The sequence below is a fragment of the Hippichthys cyanospilos genome, chromosome 7 (assembly GCF_059441005.1).
Source record: "Hippichthys cyanospilos isolate Australia breed blue-spotted pipefish chromosome 7, RoL_Hcya_1.0, whole genome shotgun sequence".
Taxonomy (NCBI): domain Eukaryota; kingdom Metazoa; phylum Chordata; class Actinopteri; order Syngnathiformes; family Syngnathidae; genus Hippichthys; species Hippichthys cyanospilos.
In genome coordinates, this window is record NC_142375.1 from 23,272,347 (window position 1) to 23,294,695 (window position 22,349).

Here is a 22,349-nt window from a genome sequence, read left to right on the forward strand (position 1 = left end):
TGAAAAGTACTGCATCAAATTTGCTAAAAAATCATCATAAAAATATAGTATTGAAAGATACAAATGATGTATACATGAAATAAGATCTTGTATAAAATTTTGCCGCGTGTATGATTGTATATATGAATGTATGTACCATATTTTTCTCACTATAGGGCGCACCGGATTGTAAGGCGCACCCTCAATGAATGACATATTTGAAAACAGTATACAAATACAGTATGTTGTTTCGCAACAGGCACTTGAAAGTAAAAATAAAAAATATATATTAAAAATACTACCATATATCGTCTTTCCGCGTAAATTCCTGATGTTAGGATTTATGATACTCCGGTGAGTTTTATAGTCCCAAATTTACTGTAGTTAAGCCATAATATGAAGACACCAAGACAAAGCGTCACACCTGAGGCGGATGGCGTGTTCTCCAGCACACTCCTTGTGAAAGGCCCTCCCCAAAATAGCGCTCACAGAAGATCCAGAACATAAGTGCCACATAAGAAAAAGCCAGTCTGGAACTAAACTGCTCCGTCGTTAAAAACCAACCAAGTGGAGCTTGCGCAGATGGCACAGAAATTGGTGCCAGAATGCGGCAAATAAACACCATTTTCAAGTTCCCCCCCCCAAGGAGGAAGATGACAGAAGCACGGCGGATTTACTTCAATATTGTTTCCAATCTTCACCACTTTGAAGGTCACTTGTAGTGTTTGCGTTCCCGTCTGAAAGTTATATTGAGAAGATCAATGATGCGCCTAAATTCAAAAATTAAAGACACCCTTAAGAACCAACAGCGGGGAGCCTGTTAGCTTAGTGTGAGGAGAACAGGGGAAGTCTGTCACAGTAATCCCCTATGATTAACTTTTGCCTTTTTCTCTTTTTTTTTTCTTTTTAAACTCCTTCCTATCACTTCCCAACTTCTCCTGGGGTGGGGGTGGGGGGAGGGGGGTAATATATTTGATAAGAGTATGCTAAAAATACCGTATTAAATGACTGACCATTGTAGGGTCTAGGGCTGAATAATTTTATTTATTTATTTATTTATTTATGCAAAAAAATAAGGTCTGGCCGGAACTGCACTCTAGCCACTAGCTATAATGAACAAATTGTCATGGAAAATTCCAAGTGTGAAAATAATAGTACGGCAAAGAAAGACATAAGTAAAACAGAACGTTCATTTTTATAACTCTTGTAGCGTTTCTTTTTCATCGTCTTGTTTTCTTCTACATCTGCAGCGAACTAGTTCGTGGCTGTCGTTAGATGAATGTGTAAATTCTTGCATTTTGTAAAGGATTTTTTTTTCTATAAATTGAGCAGCAGACTGATATTGATATTTATGATGTACGAAATTTCCCCAGTGTGCCCCCCCCCCCACCTTGCTCTCATCCCTAATCCCACATAAATTGTGTCGGGATTATACACAAAAGGCACATTTTGGACATGGATTTTCATGGATGGATTAGCAAAGCCTTGTAATAGAGGCTCACCATTGTGGAGAAACGGCGGTCGTCGTAACGTGATGCCGTGCGCCACTTCATGCCAACACACATCACTCATCTGCCACCCGGGGAGGCGGGATCATTTCACGTCGTGATTAAAAGTTCTGCCTTTTTATAATATCAGCCAGAAACAGATGCCGTCGCTTTTTCATGGTCTGGAAAAAAAAAAAAAAAAAATACGAACACATCTTAAAGACGGCGATACTGGGAAATTGGAGTGCTTTTGAATCCCCCGAGAACATTGCCTTTCAACGTTTTCCTGGTTAGAGTAGATAAAATTCGAATTAAATAACCAACACCGTTTGCCGTGTATCACTTTGTTTTCTTGTACATCCTTATTTTTAATGTCATCATGAATTTTCTAAATATAAAAATTGGGGGGGGGGCATAAAAATAAATTTTTGGGATTGAAGTGAAGACAGTTTGCCATTTTTTGTCATGTAGCAAGAAACATGAAGTCCATGTACCGTATTTTCCGCACTATTGGGCGCACCTAAAAGCCTTAATTTTTTAAAAAGCTGACGGTGCGCCTTATAATCAGGTGCGCCCTATATATGGATCAGTATTGAGATTCGTATATGGGGAATGAAGCGACAAAGTAAGCTTTACCTGTTTCTTTTGTGTGTTTACAGTTGAACAAGGTTGCTCATATTGACATTGACTTATTATCCTATTGAGAGTTTAGTTATTATTTGATTTATTGTTATTACTTTGAGTATTACTATATTGTGATTGAAAAAGGTTTAAAATATGTCATTCATTGAGGGTGCGCTTTATAGCACGGAAAATACGGTACATAATTTGCTCTTGTGGACCATTTCAAACTAGGCATTGGTCTGGATATAGTTTAGTTTGACACCTATATCTTCAAGGGGGAAGGAAGTAGCTTGACAAAAATTCATAATCCTACTGAAAAAAAATCAGAAGCGACAATTTAAGCATTGATATTTCAAATGGAGTATTTGGAGTGCTTTCAACATCATCCCATCCATTTCTTCCCCCTCACAGAAAGACGAAATTGCTAATAGCAGACACCATTTAGTACTTCAGATGCGCTACAAGACTCCCGCCTCGCTCTTCAGCGGAAGGCTTTGTACGAAAAACAAGCCAATCACCGCCGTCTTGCTGGAATGTATTATGTATGTACATTTGCTTATCTAATAGGGGCCGCTCAGATTTGGACAGCTTAGGGGTACGTCCGCAGGGGCCTCAAGCTCCTTCTCGATTCTCAGATCCGGGAGACGTCAAATCACTCCCGGGACGGAATGAAAGAACCTTAAAGCAGCGCAAGTTGATCTTGTGCGCAATATGTACGTGACTTGCATGTTGTATGTACGTCCTTGTCACGGCTACACAAAAGAGGATGCGGTTGCTTAGTGTAGTATTTTGCATAATCGCCTCCTCTGGCAAATCGTCGTGTTCATGCTGCTATGCTATTAAATGTGTGTAATGGGAGCTATTCCATTGCAAAAAAAAAAAAAAAACACGCTCTGTTATAAACGTTAATGGAGAAGCCTAAAGCGCAAAAAGATAACCTTGCAAGAACTGTATCGGCAGCAATTCCCGCGGAGCCGTCTGCATGGCGAAGACGCGTGTCAGCCATCGGAATGATTTGAAAAATGCCTGCCGCTAAGTATGAGGTTGGCATGATGAGCGCAAAGTGAGCCAAGTGGCCACCATGCAATGTTGTCTTCTTGGTTAGTAAGGCCCCATAAACCGTGAAAATACCAGCTGGATTTAGCTAAAGACATTATCCTCTAGCCACACTCATTTACCTTACAAGGTGGAAAAGCTGTTCTATAACTTTAAAAAAATTGGTGTCGCTTATATGTAGATTTTTGCAATGTGTGCCATGTGTGTGGGTGTATAGATAGCTTGCTAGCTAGCTAGCTAGCTAGCTAGCTAGCTAGATAGATAGATAGATAGAGCTAGCTTAAGTTAGCTAGTTGGGTATCTAGTCAGCAAGCTAGCAAGATAGATAGATAGATAGATAGATAGATAGATAGATAGATAGATAGATAGATAGATAGATAGATGGCTATAGCTAGCTTAACTTAGCTAGGTCTATATCTAGTGTGCTAGCTAGCTATCTAGTAAGATATTTTTAAGACGGACACAAGATTTCTGCTGATTTCAAAAGAATCGGTTGTGAAACAAAATCTTCATTTATGTATTTTGCGTTCTATGGTCAAATTTGACTACACCACACAGTTTGTTTGCACTAGCCAAAAATATTTTTTAATCAGCAAATATCAGTTCAGCTTCATCAAATGAAAAGAGGGGAAGCAAGTTCGGACGCCAAGTCCGTGTCTTCTTATTTTTATCCTCTGGAAAAGAAAGTGCACAGGCGACAAATCAGCCACCCTCGGGATGTAATCCTCTCACAATTCTGTTATTGTAATAAGCTACTATGTCTATAAGATACATAGTTCATGGCCGTTTGTTTGCTGCCTCCGTGGGGGCTCAGAGCTGCAAAATCGGTGGCGGGACAGCGGGCCGAGATTGGCATTCATCAATTTTTGATTGGTTTCTTTCTCAAGCTCGGCGTGAAGACACACTGAGAAACGCGCACAAATATACACGCGCTAACACAGAAATGTCAACATCCCGACAGGGGAAAGACATCTCGGCGGCATCTGGGGAACCGAACACAGCGTTGCCGTGTCCCCATTTTGTAGTTCCTCGATGCGATTGCGAGGGGCGGCTGTTGCAGTTGAAAGCCGTGGCTTGTGTCTGTGATCTTGTGTGGAAGTCCTGGAGCTTGTTTAGAAAACCCAGGATGCTAACGTGGGAAACTGGGGAATGCAGATATTGGACTAGCCAAGAATGTTTAATAAATAAATAAAATAGATTTTTGTGTGGGAAGATGAGAAAACAAATGTTTTCCAAACTTAAGGCTCAAAAACAAAATGGAAAAAAAATACTGCATGTTCCTAAAGAGGGGTTAAATATCAAAATCAATTTTATATATATATATATATATATATATATATATATATATATATATAGTAAAAATAAGATGTATTTCACTAAAGCAGGCATATGTAGTGTAGATGAGTTTTGAGTTAGACAAAAATACACATTTTTGATAAAAATGTCCATTTTGAGATTTCCAATATCCTTAGTGACACTGTATAAAATTTAAACTGTTTTTCATTCAAAATGAATAAATGAAATGATTATAAATATCAAAAACTTGTATGTTTTAAATATAATCATAGGTCTACTTATCATTAAATGATATTACATGGGGGGTGGCACTCCTCCGGAGGTTGCTATGGCTGTTATAGCTACAAAGAGCTGGAGGAGGAGTGTGTATTGCCGCATTTACCGTAAAAATTACACACACCCCCTTTAAGGTCACGCATTTCATTTCCCTGCAGCCAAAAGTTTAAATTGGAGTCAAACTTCACTGTGTTTTCGCCCCAAACTAACTTTTTGGAGTGATATCCATGAAAAAAATGGCCGACTGACGATGGATGAATGATGTACCGGGAACAATTTGTCTGCAACAAAAACATAACCATACGATATCATTTTTGTAGGATCTTGAAGGGACTAGGCGCTCATCGCCAAAGTACAAATCAACACATATACACTCAGTTTGAAGAAAATAAAGACGCGATCGAACATTCTTGTGCGGCATTCAGCTGAATACCATCATAAACAATGAAAATAGTGACCAGTGTTTAGCTCTTTAGGGCGATAAGTGGTCATTTACCAAAACACAAACAGAATAAATAACCAGATTTATTGATTGACTCCCGTCTCCACGTTTGTTACGGCAAAGGGACAGCAGCCGTTTTGTATTGATTGTACGATCCCTACGGTATTCGGGTGGAGAGATAAATTGGTATTCCGCCTAAATGTAGATTGTATAAAAATAGCTCAACCTTCACCATGTTCATCTGAAAGATACCGCAAGCGTGTTAAGATTAAATATTCGTTACGGATTTGACATTCATTTATCTGGCTACGGCGGAACGCTCCGCTGTGCTTATTCATGGATATTTGATGCGTTGCCGTGACGACAAGGGATCGAGCCGTCTCCGAGGCCAAATGTCAATCATGTAGTCCGTTTCTCAGGTGTACCTACTTAGAAGTCATGCTTTTTTGATGAGGAACTTCAATTACTGTTCACGTGGTGAACATCGCACGGCTCGGTCGCCCGACGGAAATACCGTAGCGTATTTGTTTAGATTTTTATGTGTGATTTTTGTTTTAATTAGTCTCGGTCTCATTTCAGGTTGGATACTCTCTTCTGTCATGCTAAAATTTCTTGGTTTCTCTTGCTGTGATCTTGACTATAAACCACAGTTGATTTCCAAATGTGACTATAATGCATATATACAGTAACTATCCCGTAAATTAGTTTCAATAAAAGAGTTGATGTCAAGATTTGAAGACTGAAGGCCAGACGATAAATGACAGCAATGACAAATGACAGCGAGTGTAATTTTGCCCAAACCACAATAGATGGCTGGGCTCTGGGCAAAGATGTAGACTTTTTCCTTCTACAGTTAGGATAACATTCATGCAATTTCATGTAGATCTGTAAAACTGCTATGTAAGGCTGATTTTTTGGTTTCTCAATTTCTTGGTTCTTTGTACTTAAAATGTTTGTATTAACCAAATGAGACGTTTTGGTGGGTCCCATTCTACAAAACGTACACATAAAATGACAGATTTAGCTTATGTAAGTGTTGTTCAAGGTTGCTTTTTTCCTTATTTTCCGAAGGGCTGCACTATGGCGAGTCATGTTAGAAAAATTTTGGTTGGATACGCTGGTAGTAAAGCACTCAGCCTATTGTGAATCAATGCCACAGGTTTGTCACCCCGATAGCGGCGGCACAATACGGCCCGTTCCCACGCGCGCTCCTATCAAGGCTCGCAGACAGCGGCATTTGTTTGAACACCTTAATCCTTCGCAACCTCCGGTTTACCCGCACTTCAAATACCCTGCCGCCTTTTGACGCTTCGCTTTCAGCGAGGCACCTCTGAAACGTTATGCACACAAAAAACACTAAAGGGGAAGGAGCGACTTGTCGGACTTTCAAAAGCAGCTGGGCCCGCTTGATGTTAAAACGATGTTTTCAACAAAAGCGGGAGCGCAACTTGGGTTAGACGTTTGAACGCGCCAGCGATACGACAGGTCGCGGGAGCCGCTTGAGTTCTGACTTTGCACCTGTATAAGTGTTGACCTTTTTAAAGTGTATGTTAAAGTTAAGTGAGTCACTCGTTCCCAAATGCTTGCTAACGGCATTTATTTGATGGCAAAATTTACAATAGCGACCCTCATGACCATCGACGCCGAAGCCAGTGCTTCTCAATTACATTTTGCAAAGCCACCCCTGGGAAAGAAAAAACCTTTTGCGCCCCCCACTCACTGGGCAGCCTCTGTATAAGATTACCCTAACTCCCCAAATGTATAACACAAGATTGACTTCCATTCTTCAGTTAGAATTGCTGTCGGTAACAGCTCTGTCGTAAGTGTGGAAACACCGCTAGCCGATGGTCACAGTTAACACTACAATGCTCAGTTGGCTTGTATTGGGTGCGCGTGAGTCGAGGGTGTCAGCTCTTCTCCATAAAAAACACATTTGAGCAGAATTTTATTATTTATTATCATTACTATTTTAAAAGATGAGAATTCTCGTCCATGGCACTGAATGAGTTAATCGAATCAGCTGGAGGCATTATAACTTTTTCCTCTCGGTTTTAGTAATATTCCTGCGTGTGAACAAGGATGCGCTCGGGCGTTGGTTCAGTTTGCTCACTTCTTTCATTGAAAATAATGCCGTAACGACATCAGCTAACGCAAGCTACTGTTAGTTGCGAAAGCCAATTGGCATCTGCCCTCCAGCTCGTTATGTTACGGTAATTATTTTAAGAACACAGCTTATATAAAAATACACATCTATGTGTCAAAACTCAGCTAACGTGGCTCACAAATCAATATTCCACAAATGGTGTTGAAAAAAACCCTTCAAATTCTTAAAGTTTTTGTTTATAGGACGCACCCATACTTTTGGCCTCCGTTCTTGGGAAAAAGTGTGTCTTATATGAGGGGAATTGTGGTATTTCCTATAATAAAAAAAAAAATGTATACGTTTGCTCCAACCCTAAATAAGAATATGATCTATAAAAAATTATAAGTTTCTCTAAAACTGTATCCTTTTAACATAAAGAAAAAAATACAATAGAAATGGACTTTCAACCACTGTTAACTACTTTTTTTTTTTTTTTTACAACGTTTAATAAAGTAACAGGTTAGTCTAAAACTGAATAAAAACATAAGATGGCAATCCTTATTTTATTGCAATTACACTTCAGAAGGTCTGCGTTAAAGCCAGTCGCGTTGATCTCACCGCGCCGGGAAAAATCACACACTGTGTAAGGCTTGGCACAACCTGCCATTTAGTTATATTAGCCGGTGCCTTGGTGTGTGATTGGTCGCACGAGTATGCTTAGTCAGCAGCAGGCCAGTATATGTGTGTGTGTGTGTGAGTGATGGCTCATTAGCTGTGTTTGCTAAATGGCTGATTAAGTAGCCAGAAGCCTTGGGGAAAACGCACAAACAGACTGTTAGTTGAAAAATTCAACTTGTTTTACCTCGGTCTTTTCCAGACTTTTTCGCACACAACCTGCCAAAAAAATGATATTAAATTTCATATATCCTATTGTTGAATGTGTGTGTGTGTGTGTGGGAGGGGGGGTTGATTGAGAAGCACTGGTTGAAATTGATTTTTAATACAACTTTATTTATACAGCACATTTCAAATATAAGGAAACTCAATGTGTTTGCAACGCAAATGTATTTACAAGGTAAAGATTCATAGACATTTCAAAGAAAAGTCAAAATGAAAAATTGCTTTATATTGCTATATATTTAACTGCTAAAAGACCATACAGTGAAATTTAGTTTAAAATGCTGAAAATACCTGAATCCAATTGATTTGAAAGCGGATTGAAAATCATTTTAAATTGCTGCAAAAATACCATTCAGACTGAAATAAGAGCGAATTGGCTCTCCCGTAACCACCCCAAGAAAACCGATGACATTACGGCGGATTCTTCCTCAAAGTGGAAAATCCAATCAGGATGTGTCCACCCCCTTACTCTCGAAGCGCAGTTAAAACGTTTTTTTTTTTTTTTTGTCATGGTGTCGTGTGTTTTCTATCACGATTAAGACCGCGTAGATCCGTCCTTTGGTTTTGGTGCGTGAGCTATAATCAGCGTTCAAATATTCACAAAGCATAATGTTTATTTCAGCGCGCCGAGAAGTCATGAAATTTGCATGGCCTCAGCAAAAATGAAGTGAATATTTCACGACGCCGCAGCCTGCCGGGGAGCCGTCCGTCACCGCTGACATTGGCAACTCAAAAATACATCAGATAAGGCGGCGATATTCCAGAGGGGGGAGGAGATGCGCTGACCCGCCGCGTTATTAGCGTCATCATTCATTTGGTTCCGCCTTTCCGACGCCCCTCCAGACCCGCACCCAGCAGAGGCGCCGTTCTCATGAAAAGCCCATTCTGGATTCATATTTGATTAGAAATAAGCGGCGTAAATCGTCAGTTGTTCACTGTCCACATCTTTGACTTTTGGAGGAGAGGTGGAAATATTGCTAGTGGATAAGTATCAGGTGAGCGGTCGCCAATCGAAGAAATGGATGAGAATTTTCGTCACGGAAGATACTTAAGTTGTGTGAATTTATATCCACAAACACTGTTCTAATGTAGTTATATACATACGCAAACTGTTATTTTGCATCAAAAACAGAGTTTCACTGTTTTTGTTCATATTTTAGCAAAGGGAAAGACTATCGAGATGTTTCAGAACATTTTGTGTCAAAATCACTTTTGTCCAAAATAAGTTGGTGTCACTCAAATCTATTTTTCAAACATTACTCAAGAACGGAATAAGATAGAATCTTCCTTTCTTTTTCTAGGTAAAGAATGGACACCAATCTTTTACATCATTCCATCGATTTCTACATAGTCATACAATACAATAGCCTGTCGGCCTCGAAAGATGCGTCCTATTGTGTCAAAATCAGCCGGCGCAATCGCGTTGCCTTTTTAGATAACGCGAGGCACTGAAAGAGTTAATTGAACCTGTACATTGTTGATTTCTCACCCTAAAAAAAACCCAGAGTTATTTCCTGCCATTGACGCATTTCTTTACTTACTCTGCGCTCTTAGCACCAGCCCCACCCGAGCAGATAAACATGACTTGCGAGAGGCCAGATGAGGATAGTAAACCTTCATACCACCCATGCAAGAGTAAATATATGCCGACCTTGTCCTCGTCTTTTAGTTCCGTTTTGCTCCTGGAGTCCAAGAGGAGAGATTTTGCACCGGCCAAGTAATTAACAACCTATCATTTACAGCATTAGTTACAACGTTTTATTATAAAAAAAATGACAAAGAGATAAAATTATCATCACTGAGGTAGGCTTTAGTGACCCGGTGCCCTAGATGATGAATGGATGGATGCTTTATGGCCGGTCAGCAATGAACGACATCATGAAGGGGGCGAGGCAGCAAGACGGTGAGAGGTGCGGCTTTAGTAAACAAGACGTTTCACTTCTTGGTTAGAAATAACAAGACCATAAAACTCATATTTAATAAGAAATTAAATCCCTAATTTATGTGTATATTTGACTGTGGAAAGGTAAAAAAAAAAAATAAAACTTTAACCGTCCCACAAGCCTTCCCTCCATTGGGGTATCCGCAGGTCTTTATGGTCTATCCAAAAGCTCCATCCAGTCCAAGATTCGGGCCATCTGTCGATCCTTTCATTAATCCGTCCACCAAATGATTCCTCATGCCCTCACCTTTCTTTTTGTGGAAAAAAGTTCTCCGTCCAGGAGCTATCTGCACATCCAATGTCATCCTTCAAGCCATCCATCAATTGTTCAGATGAGAGGTTGTGAATTATGATACGTTATCCATCTCTATCCAGTCCTCAACTGTTGTCACCATCTATCATCCACCGAGCAGTCAATCCATCCGTCACCACCTGTAATCAATCATCCATCAGTCTTCATTTTTCATCCGCCCGCTCTGCTGCCCTCCCTCATCATCGCTCATCTAGAATTTGTTCATCCGTAACCCGTTTGTCTCCCATCCATCCATCCATCCATCCATCCATCCATCCATCCATCCATCCATCCATCCATCCATCCATCCATCCACCTGTCTGTACGTCCAATTAGCTCCATCCATCCATCCATCCATCCATCCGTCTGTCTGTCCATCCATCCATCCATCCATCCATCCATCCATCCATCCATCCATCTATCCATCCATCCATCCATCCGACCATCCATCCATCATCCATCCATCCACCCATCCATCCATCCATCATCCATCCATCTGTCCATCAAAATATTAGCTCCACCATCCATCCATCCGTCTGTCCGTCCAATTACCTCCATCCATCCATCATCCATCCATCCGACCATCCATCCATCATCCATCCATCCAACCATCATTCATCCGTTTGTCCATCAAGATATTAGCTCCACCATCCATCCATCCATCCATCCATCCATCCATCCATCCATCCATCCATCCATCCATCATCCATCCATCCATCCATCCTCTGGCCTTTTCATCTCTCTTCCCAACATCCCCCCAGAATGGCAGTCCCCATTTTGTGAGCTATTATGTCATCTCGACATCTGACACGCTACCATACTTCAGGTCTGTCTTGAAAGCAGATCGAGTTTCAAAACACGGCGAGATATCTCCGCAGACTGGCGTGACAGCAAACGGAGACGAAGATCAATGAGATTGCGTTACACACGGCGGCATTAGACCGGGAGCCACTAGCACCACCTGGGGACCATAGCACTGAAGCAATTAGCCACTATTTGGGGAGGCAATTAAAGAGTGTAAATAGACTGCTCCTGAAAACACACCACGACATAATTAATCATCCTTTACTTTGCGCTAGTTTTGCCCAAATTTAGCTACTTTTGTTTGTTTGCCCTGAAACAACCTTAGTGTCACAATCCTAATCCGAAGAAATGAAAATGCAGACTTCTCATCATTTGTGGGTGAGCTAGGAGACACCCCCATGCAGAATTTTCACAGGCATTTTCTGTATTGATTTTTGAGCTAGTACGAGTTCTGAGTTTCCTGTCGTGATAAGAAGAACGTGGAACATCTGCTTTAATATAATGCTACTTCTCTGTACTCTCGCTTTGACTCCACGGTCTGTCCCGAACCCTCGCCTTCTCTCCATTTCAAGAGAATTCATATTTTCAAAACCGACAAACGACCGCGCCTCAGCATTGATGTGAATTCACATTTTTAGACTGCAAGTCTACAATATAGTTAGACATATTTGCCTGAGGGGAAAAAAAATCCCTCATTTGTGGCCCTTGCCTCCTTAGAATTTTATGTATGTGATCTTCAGAGGGAAACTGTCACATTCTGCGTTCCTAATCCTGTGTCTTGTCTGCAGATTAGTGGGCGGAGCCACCGGCGGCACACCTGGGGCGCATCTCATCAAGGGGACTATTTAGGTGCGGCCGAAGCAGGTAAACGTTGCCGGGTTATTGTGTTCATCGTCTGCTCCCTGTCCCGCGTTTCTCGAGTACCTCTTTCGAGCTAGAACATTTTGGTTGTCGCTTTGTCTGCGTTTGTACCCGCTTTCCTGATAGTTATTTTTCTTTGCTTTGTAGTTCTGACGTGGTCCAGCTGCTGGCTCCGATCCCAATCTTGGTTAAGTACATCCAGTTTTTGCTACGTCTATTTTGGTGGTACTTTGACTCCTTTTTGTAATCCTTGGTTGAATTTACAGATTGTTGAATTGTTTTTGCGCGTGTTGAGTGTGGTTTTCCTGTAGGAAAACCTTTTGTGTGTTCTGCGTTTTGGTTCTGGGAGTCTTGGGGTCCTCATTTTAGTTTGACGCGATCGTGACAAAAACCTGGACTAATTATGAAGTCAAGACTATAAAACTGCTCAAATTTCCTCAGCAGACATCCAAGATGTTTTTATGAATCCCACTTAATTCTCAACTTTACCATTGTACTCAATTTTTAATCTATTTTGAAAAATCCAATTCTATATTTGGGGATGGGGTTTATTTTTCATAATGCAGCTATAATGCCATGGTTAAAGTTTTTTTTTAATTAAAATGATTCAAAAGAATTATTTAGAGCTGTTATTGCAATACTGTAAAACTGAAAAATGTGCAAACGACACCCAGTTAACTGTTTTCATGATGTCAATAGGTTTTTGAGCCGGAGCCAAATGAAAATTAGGCAGTGGCGGCCATCTCCGAATCGTATATGCTGTTAATTTAATGTTTTGTCGTCAGTCGGGTCTCACGGGTAAATCGGCTCCCAACGTGTTTTGGAGATGACGATCATGAATATTTAATTCTAATGAGCAGTATTTGTCATGACTAAATAGGCCGCCGCAAGACGGGAAAGAACAGCGATGGCGGCCTGCCGCAGCTGTGCCGGTGTCGGCTTTCCATGGGCGTCTGAGAAAAAAGGGGCCGTCTGGCGGCCGACCTTTTGAGCCGCGCGTCGTCCGTCCGAGCGTCGGCCCCGGGGGTAAGTAAATAGCGACGACGTGGCCGTCGCCCGCCTACCGCCGCGGGACTTTATTTGCATGCGTGCGTGTTGGCTAGCGGGGCGGGAGGCTCCTAAATTCACAAGGGGTGGTCCGCGGCCACAAAATGGAGAAAATTTCCATTTGGCCCATGTTAGCGGGAGCATAATTGACCAAATGTAAATAGCGGGTGGGAGAAGCGGAGCCAGCCAATCAAGCTCATTTATTAGCGAACGGAAAGCAGCAAAGAGAAAACACAGAGCGTAGCGTTTGTACTCAATTCATTGCATTTTTTGAAGGTTAGGAATGCTCATATGTAAATGGAACAAAGAGATGAAGAGAATACGGTAGTTAAAAATGTGAAATATTCTTGAAATATGTATGCTTACTTAAAAAATATGTATAAATTTCTTTGGATTTTCTCACATTTCTTACAAAAATATGATTAAGAATTTGTTACAGAAAAGCTGTGTTTTTGTCCCTTTTCATATAAAAACATATATGCTATTTTTTGTTTGGTTTGTGGGTTTATTACTTGGCAGGATGAAAACATGTGATGAGTTTTCAAAAAAAACAGGCTTATGCTGGAAAAGAAGTTTAGCGTTATTGATGAAAATACTCATTTTCGACTGAGATGTTTACAAAAAAACCTTGGGACTTTCATTTCCCAGCGCAGTGCAGGAAAGCTGCTAAATACATCATATTTTGCACTGCACGATATTTTGCATGATCTTCCTCATGTGTATAGTTTAATCCACTTCATCTACTCCATAATATGCTCAGAATGTAATCTATTAATTTATTCGTGGTTCACTATTACTGCCCTTATTGTGCTATTACTGTTTTTTTTTTAATTGCCTATAATATAGGCAATAATATAGGGGCCCCCGCAAAAAACGGACTTCCTTTTTTTTTTACTTACGGTTCTTTTTTATTATTGCGTAAATACGGCACCCCAGAAAGCCAGAAAATGAAGGCACCATTCGACGCAATGCTGAGCGGTGCATTGACAGTTCCGAACTAATCCTCCAGAAAGGAAACCTTCTAAACGCACAAAATAGTCCATGTGAAACTGACAAACGTTGCCTAGCGCACATATTGCCTCCCAAAATCAATGTATTCAATTTGTTCCCTTCCAGATGAAGAGATCAATAGAAAATACACATAAGCCTTGCAACAATACACGCTTGAGATAACGTGAGAATAATTGTCAAAGGAAAAACAATTTCTTTTCTTTTCGCTTTCAGTAAAAAGGTTACGCGGTCCTGTATATACTGGCCAGTATGGAAAATTGCCAGCGACATTTTGATTGCTGCGTTTTCTCCCATCTAGGTGCAAATAGATGTTATAATTCCACATTGTCATCTTTGATTTTTTTTTTTTTTTTTTCTCTCTTTCAAGCTCCGCTGAGCTGTAATTTTCCCATCACATGATCCGCCGTTCAAGGTAAATCAAGATTCGGCTTTGTGACCGGCGAGCTTTTTTACTACCTGACGCAATAACCGCAAATGAACTCCCCTTTACGGGCGACCGCCGTTGCACATAATAGGCGCTCGGCTGGCGGATAAATTGATGGAGGACCAAAGGGAAAAAGGCATCTTTTTTTAAGATGCTTTTTAGCTTCATATTTGACATTAAAAAAAAAAAAAAATACAGCACTGATTGTGAGTTTGACCTGCCCATCGCTTTCATTTTTATTTAGTGAAATTTACACTCAGCCACGTGGTGTAAAAACTTCCTTCCACTTTTGTCCAAATGTGCGGGAGACGTTCTTACTTTATCCTGGCAGATTTTTGGAACATTTGTTGAGCCTTTGCACTCCATTTGGACGGTGGCCTGCCCATTGTTTCGCGGCAGATGTGATGCACTTAAACTGCGACATTTGGCGCGCACGCGAGGAGAGCATGTGGGGCTTAGTGAAGTGGGTCGATTATATCTGGGAAATTTGAAAAAAAGATTGTCTTGTTTCACCCTTGTGTGGTATTTTGTCAAATCCTCTGATCTTTACATCAGTTATTTCACATCAAAGGGAAAGCTTTGGAAGAAGTCACTCGGTAGCTGAAATTTCACCCAGATGGTGACAACATGTTCAACATGGCACGGCCACTTAGTTATCACACTACCAGGAATGTGCCATCCCTTGGCTAAAATACCGTGAAAATGATGTGGAGGAAAATGATCCAAAAATGGTCAAAATTAACCCTTGTGCGGTATTTTTTCATCCTTTTGATCAAAGCCATTTTACAACAAAAGAAAATCATTGGGAAAACTATTTCAGGAGCTGAAATTTCACCCAGATGGTGACCGCATGTCAAATTTCAACATGGCGTGACCACTTAGGTATCACACTTCCAGTACTGTGCCATATAGTGTGAGTGATGTGGAAGAAAATGACCCAAATGGAACAAAACACTAGGGAGCTGAAATTTCACCCAGATGGTGACCACATGTCAAATTACAACATGGCATGACCACTTAGTTCACATTTCCAAGACTGTGCCATCCCCTGGCTAAAATACTGTGAGAACGAAAATGACGCAAAAACGACAAATGAAATACTTGCTTTTCAAATGGAATTGTCTGCCTACAGGCTTCACTTCTAATTACTTTCGGGTGTCGCGAAGGATCTCTGATACATTTTTGGGTGCACTCTGGAGTCACATTTGGCTTGTCACAATTGGACTGTAAATTCAATATTGTGGTTATTTTATATGAGACAAACACATATACAGTACTTGATCCACATGAGGCCAGAATTTTGGCCTGTTTTTCTGGACTGACCTAAAATTGAGTGGGCGGGGTGGTGATTTTTCTGAGGTGCATTTATGTATTTTGGCATCACTTTTTAAAGCCGAAAAAAAAACAAAAAAAAACATCTCCACTCACATGCAAATCATCTCCAAAGTTCACAAGAAATACCGGCATGAAATAAGCGTAGATAAAAATCAGTTTTGGACCGCCTTGAGGCCTAACATCAAAGGACACCAAAGCGTGCTTGGACACTTTGGAGATGTACCTGCATTATTTTCGTCTTTAGATAACCGCACGACCCGCATCGTTGCCTCAAGGATACGCAGACTCATTAGCATTATTTATACAGTACGACGTACCACATTATTGCAGCCAAGAACATCCGTGCTAAATTATTCCATTAAAAATGATGAAATAATATTCTTGATTTGTGTGTGCGTGTGTGAATTTGTGACTTTTAGATTACTCAGGGATTCTCAATCTATGACTAGTTTCGCTAGTGGTATCAAGCTATCTTGAGAGGTATGCCAAAAAAAAAAAACGGTAAAAATTGTATTTTTATATGTAATACAGTTTAACCAGAAGGTTGCTAAAGATCAGTTCCTTTCCCTGTATATTCACATGCAGTGTTATTCTTCAAACTGCTTAACTTTACAGTGGTTTACAATAATATTAACTCATTCACTGCCAATGACGGCTATAAACGTCCAAAATCCATTTTAACAAGGTTGGCAAAAAGTAATTTTTTAAGCACAAAACCTCTTTTTTTTTTTTTTTAGGTGGGACAAAGTTCTTGCAATGTGAAAAAATGTGTCTTATAAATGTGACAGTTCACAAAATGTTTTAACTCATCCACTGCTAGCTAAAGTTGATTTTCGACATATAATGATTGAATTAACGATACATTTAAGACTACTGGTCAAAAAAATTCAAACACTCGAATACTTTCGTATTGGGAAGCGTCTTACAATCTTCGGTGTTGAATAAATAATCCGATAACGTGTGTTAATAGATGAGTTTTCTTGAAACAATATAATTTTAAATGTAAAAAAAAAAAAAAATGGCTGAAACAAATTCATTTCACTGCAATGAGTTTTGATGTAAAAATCGAGTAAGAGGCTTTTGGCGGTATGAATTAGATTCATAATTCAAAGTACCACTGTGTAATCATTGTTATATCCTCTTATATCCTCGATACCGTTAGTGTACAACAGTTTGTGTGTACATGGGTTCGTGTGGTTTTTTTTTTTCGTCGCTTCCAGCGCAGTGCGGCTGTGCTGTGTTTAATGGTCCAAAAGGAGTGCCGATGCCAATGATGGCCTCCCATTGTTTTGCTGCACGAGCGCACACGCACGCAACACAAATGCGTACGTGCACCTCTTGATGACAAGTGCAATGGCACATGTTATTCCAACGTCGGCCTGTGCGGCGTCCATCTTGGCCCTCACACGCACGAGTTATTATGTGGCCAAGTGGGCTCTTTCAGATGCCATTTACACGCCGTGTCTAAAAGCGCCTTCCCATTCGGTGTTTCAAGTGACTCGCGTCTCTGCGTTACTTTTACTGAACGGGTGAAACAAAACACAACGCAAGTGTCAACGTCGGGCGGCAGCAACGAGTGAATATGCAAATAAGCATCTTGTGCCACGCGTTCATACTTGCGCATTCAAATATGCCCATATGAATCACTGTTGTTTTAAGTCTTTTCAAGTCTTGTAAGATATGCCGCACACAGTACATACCTGAATCTGGGATTTGGTCCCCACCATGCAGCAAAACCAAAGTGCGCACACATACACGCAAACACATCTTCTTGTCCTTATCCTCTTTCAGTCGCCACTCATTTTTTGTTTGCCCACCTGTCTTTTCATTCGTCATCATGTCATCCATCCATTGCACCATCAGCACTCCATTATTCATTATGTGCTAGCTGTCCAGCCATCTAACAATCATTGTCATGTAGCCTTTTATTTCTTCCGTCTTTGCGTTTATTTATTTGATTTTGTAGTGACGTATGCGCGCGTTGCCCCTCGTAGAAACGTGCGTACTCTCACCGCCATGTTTGAGGTGTCGTTAGGCGAAAAAAATGGTGTAAAGTGGGGACAAAAAAAACCCAAGTCAAAAAAATGGTGTAAAGTGGGGACAAAAAAAAAACCAAGTCGTGAAAAAAAGTAAGGCAGGAACGTCGTGAACCGGGGGGGTCCACTGTAGCGGCTTTCAATTGTTATGAAAGCGCAATGATGATTTCAAAATGAGGGCAACGAGTTGCGGAATATTCCGGCCACGCCGTTTGCTGAAATGAAACGAATGAGCAGCGCAAGTCCGCCGATGCGATTTTGTCTTCCGCTTGGCCAAAACGACACAATGTCAGATTTCTTCTTGCAAATCGTGTCCATTGTGTGCAAAGCGAGTGATGGATGGAAACGAGGCTCCGCTCGTGTTGCGCGGCGCCGTCATTTATTATTCAACAAGTGTTCTTTTCTCGCTTCTCCTTGCTTTTGTCATCCTTGCAATTCCACTTCATTCCCGTACACAAAAATCCTCCCGCCACTGATCTGTGTTTGGTTTCATGCTTTGAGACCGTCATAGAATCGGCGTGATGGTGATCAAATACGGTCTCTGGTCTCGCGCCGTGTGTGGAATCTTTTTCCCGCTCACCTAAACGAATTTGCACTTTGACCTCCTGCCAGGAGAATATAAGTTGCGTTTACGCTTGCCGATACGGGCATGGGAAGAATATTTTATATTCTTATATATATTTATATTTTATTCTTAGTGGGCCACTTAAAAATAGAAAGAGGGCCGCAAATGGCCCCTGGGCCACAGTTTGGACACCCCTGATATAGAGTAACAGCTTTTGACGGCACGATGCAATATTTTTTGTCACGCCTGTACATTTTACCGTACGTACAGTAGTGAATCTTTTTCTCCGAAGCGTGATTATTATTTTTCCTCTTAAACAAGCGCACACCTGGGCAAGAAAAGCCACCTGTCACTTCCTGTCTGCACCTTGGGAAGCATCCGTATATTCGCGATCCAGTCCGGCAGGTGCACACTGAGTTCACTTATTGTTTGAAATTGACTGCCGGTCCACCTCCAAGCTCAAAACAATAGCTGGCTTTTTCCTCTGGAATAATGAAGTATCCATCTGCTGCAAAGGTGTGTGTGTGTGCGTGTGTGTGCGCGCTGCCCATCTGCCAGCACGGTTATGTAAGGCAGTCGTTTTGTGTAAACACATTTCCGCGGTCAGAAGAGTGTCAATCCCTCTCTTTTCTCGCCTCAACCTTCACAGCTCATTGAGGCTTCCGCGCCAATCGAATAACAGCGCAAGTTGGCCGAAACAAAGCGCTTTTTTTTGTTTTTGCCGCGGATGACTATATCCCTGCCTTGAGATACAAGTGACCCAATTTATGGCATTTTCAAGATGCGAGCTGTATATAGGAGGCCAGGCCGCCAAATAATCATGTATCGCACCCTCCTGACAAAAAACTTTGAAGCGGTCATGCTGGCGGTGATTTACACTCCATAAAAGGTCTTAACTCCCCAAAAGAAATAAATAAAAGAGAATCCATGGGTATCAAACAGCGAGTGAGAGATTTGAACAATAACGGTGCAGCAAAACATTTTGACTTGCAGTATATCAAACATTTTTCACGCTATAGCACAGAGGTCCCCACTTTGGTGTATTATAACCTAGTGTTAAACCCCTTAGCTTCCTTTTTTTTTCGTGTTACACTTATATTACTGTGTTGTTTCAATTGCAGTGTAACTGTAGAAACATACATTGTGTTAACTTCAGGTGTAAGTACTAAAGCAGTAAAAAAAAAGAATTAGCAAGAGTGCTGACAGAAGTAGACAAGCGCCTGACGAATGACGGACCACAACAATAAAAGTTTTCAAATGTCGTGCAAATATGGCTATCGCCATGGCGTCTCAGAAAGTTTCCACCTCACCTTTGACATAAATATCAACGGATCGGACAAAATACCGCACAAGGGTGAGGTGTAGCGTGTTTTAGGTTTGTCCTAAAATGTGACCCAGTATCTTATATTTAAGCAGGTGCTGCTGTTTTTGTCATTAACTGTTTTCAAATGGGCTCTGTGTGTGAAAACAAATAAGCGCAAACTCCACGCTTCCATGCGCCCACCTGCATGCGTTTACATTAATCATCATGTGGCTGGCGAGGGGCCACCGTGGACTTCTGACTGGTCGCCCCGCCTTCCCCCTCTCACCTGCCACCGATTGGCTTATCTGTCACTCAACGCGGCCCGTCGGTTTTACGCGCTGCGCATTACGTGCCGTTTATCATGCCGGGCCCCGCAGCTGTCACTTAACTGTAATTGTCTTGGTTTTTTTCCCCCTCTCTCATCTCTTTCGCAGCAGATAATTTTCCCCAGTCAAAGTTGACATCTGCTTTTATCTCGCGCTTCTCCATCCAGATGTCATTTGAAGCCATTGAGTTCTTTTTTCTTCTCTGTTCAACGATCAAGGGCTGCTTTCAAACGTAAACAGTCCCTAAAGTGGCTAGTGTTGCATTTACGGGTGTATATGACGTACTTCATGAAAATTAGATGGTGTTCCCTCACCCCTTCGCGCTTCACTTTTTTTTTTTTTTTTTTTTAATTTTGGGGTTTCTGTTCATTTCTGTATTGGTTTCTTGTTCTATGCTCCTGGTTTGTTTACCTCACGTTTGTCCTGGTTAGTGTGATCTTTTCCACCTGTCGTCAGTTTCGTAATTAGTGTCTAGTGTATTTAGTTCCCAGTTTGTTTCCAGTTCGTTGTCGGGTCATTGTCTTTCGTGGTCATATTCCTTTGTTTTCCTAAACTGCTTTGGCTTTAGTTGTTGTTTGTTTCCGAGGTTTTTTGTTTGGACTTAGCATTCAGTTCGCTTCCTTGGTTTTTCTCGTCCCTTTTTCATTTTAAAGATTTGCGTTTGGAGTACGGTACACCCTGTTTCCGGCGTTCCTGCTTCTGGGTTCACTACCACCCACACATCACTCAACATGGGGGCGGTGGGGTGGAATCCATAATGCATGCCGGCCGAAATATTGCGAAAATTAAGTAGTGTGCATGTGTTGAAGCGGCGTGTAGCATCAACTAAAATGAATTAAAAAAAATGCTGCATCTGGGCCCAGTTTGGTTGACGTGCGATGGCCACTACCCAGAGGGCAAGTTCAGCTCGGCTGAAGGCCAAGCCTGGTCCTTCCAAAATCTTTTCATTGCGGGTAATGGGCAGTCAGGTTCAGCATGGTGGCAAGGAAGTGGTATTCGTGGCAGCGGGGAGAGTTAGCGGCCGCCCGCCATGCTCTGGCGCACTATATGTTGCGTGTTGTCAAAGAAAATAAAATGTGTGCTCAAAAGGAGACACCTGCCTGTTCATCCTCCTTGTTAAGGTTAGGAGATCACCGGGCATGGGAAAGAAAGCTAGGAAGGGTTTTATTCAACACATTTTATACACTTTATTTATATATGAACAATGTCCGTCAGGGAACAAACCCTAGTTTGCGGAAATTCCTTTTCACCGGAGTTTAATGGGAAAAAAAAACAGAACACTGTATTAGTGTGTGCATTTTTTTTTCATCCGTCCATTTTCTGTCGCGTCTTCTCTCGATAACCGTCATCAACTTGAATCGTGTCACAATCACCAATCGCGATCATGTATTCACCCATCCCTCGACACACGTGCTTTCGAAACAACATCCCCGCTGCCGGTCATCGTGGACGAATTCCATGATTTTTTTTTTTTTTTCACTCGCTGGCACTTGACTAGCGGAGAGAGGATGGCGGTCCAACGTGTCGGCAACGAGGGCGTGAGAGCCTCTTCTGCGGTCCTCTTTGAATATCAGCGGAGGCGAACGCATGCAAAATAGATTTCCAAGCTTGCGCCCTTTCAGACTGTTTTTACACAGTCCTCAAGACCGTAAAAAATTGCCGTTTTTACTCCCGCTTGCATCCCTGCATAATACGTAGGAGACTTATGTCCTTTGACTTTATGTGAGCTCGAGCCTGCCTTCTATTGATTTCAAGTGTGAAATATGGCGATGGCGGGGGGGGGTGAAGCGGAGTGGGTGACCCGCTCAAGTAGCAGCGCTGTGTATGATTCACCATAACAGTAAAGCTCGACGCTTTATGCTCGACTCAAGCTTCTCGTTTCATTTGCGCTAAAAGAAAATGCGCTTTTAGCGCCTTTGAACATTTTTTTTTTTAATTGAAAAAACATCGAATCTGCACAAATAGTGACCGGGGTTCTGCTGGTCTTTATTTATCTGTATTAAAGAAATATTTTTCGGCATCTGTTGTAAATCACAATGTCGACAGTAGGCAGGCTACACCCTGAAGCGGTTTCCAGCCAATCACAGGGCACACAAAGACAAACAATCATTCACTCTCAAAAACATACCGAGAGACAATTTAGATAGTCCCTTCGACCTACCATTCATGTTTTTGGACAATGGGAGGAAACCAGAGTGCCCCCCCCCCCCCCAAAAGAAAACACAGGCATGGGGACAACATGCAAACTCCACATAGGTAA

General features: G+C 41.5%; 1 long non-coding RNA gene across 1 annotated transcript in view; it reads left to right on the forward strand.

Annotated features, from left to right (window-relative positions):
• Positions 1 to 22,349, forward strand: part of LOC148421663 (uncharacterized) — a 57,879-nt gene that overhangs the window by 3,958 nt on the left and 31,572 nt on the right. The window contains exons 4-6 of the long non-coding RNA XR_015866278.1: positions 11,970 to 12,045; positions 12,190 to 12,229; positions 12,923 to 13,068. This is a non-coding gene — a long non-coding RNA (uncharacterized LOC148421663). The remainder of the gene's footprint in view (positions 1 to 11,969; positions 12,046 to 12,189; positions 12,230 to 12,922; positions 13,069 to 22,349) is intronic.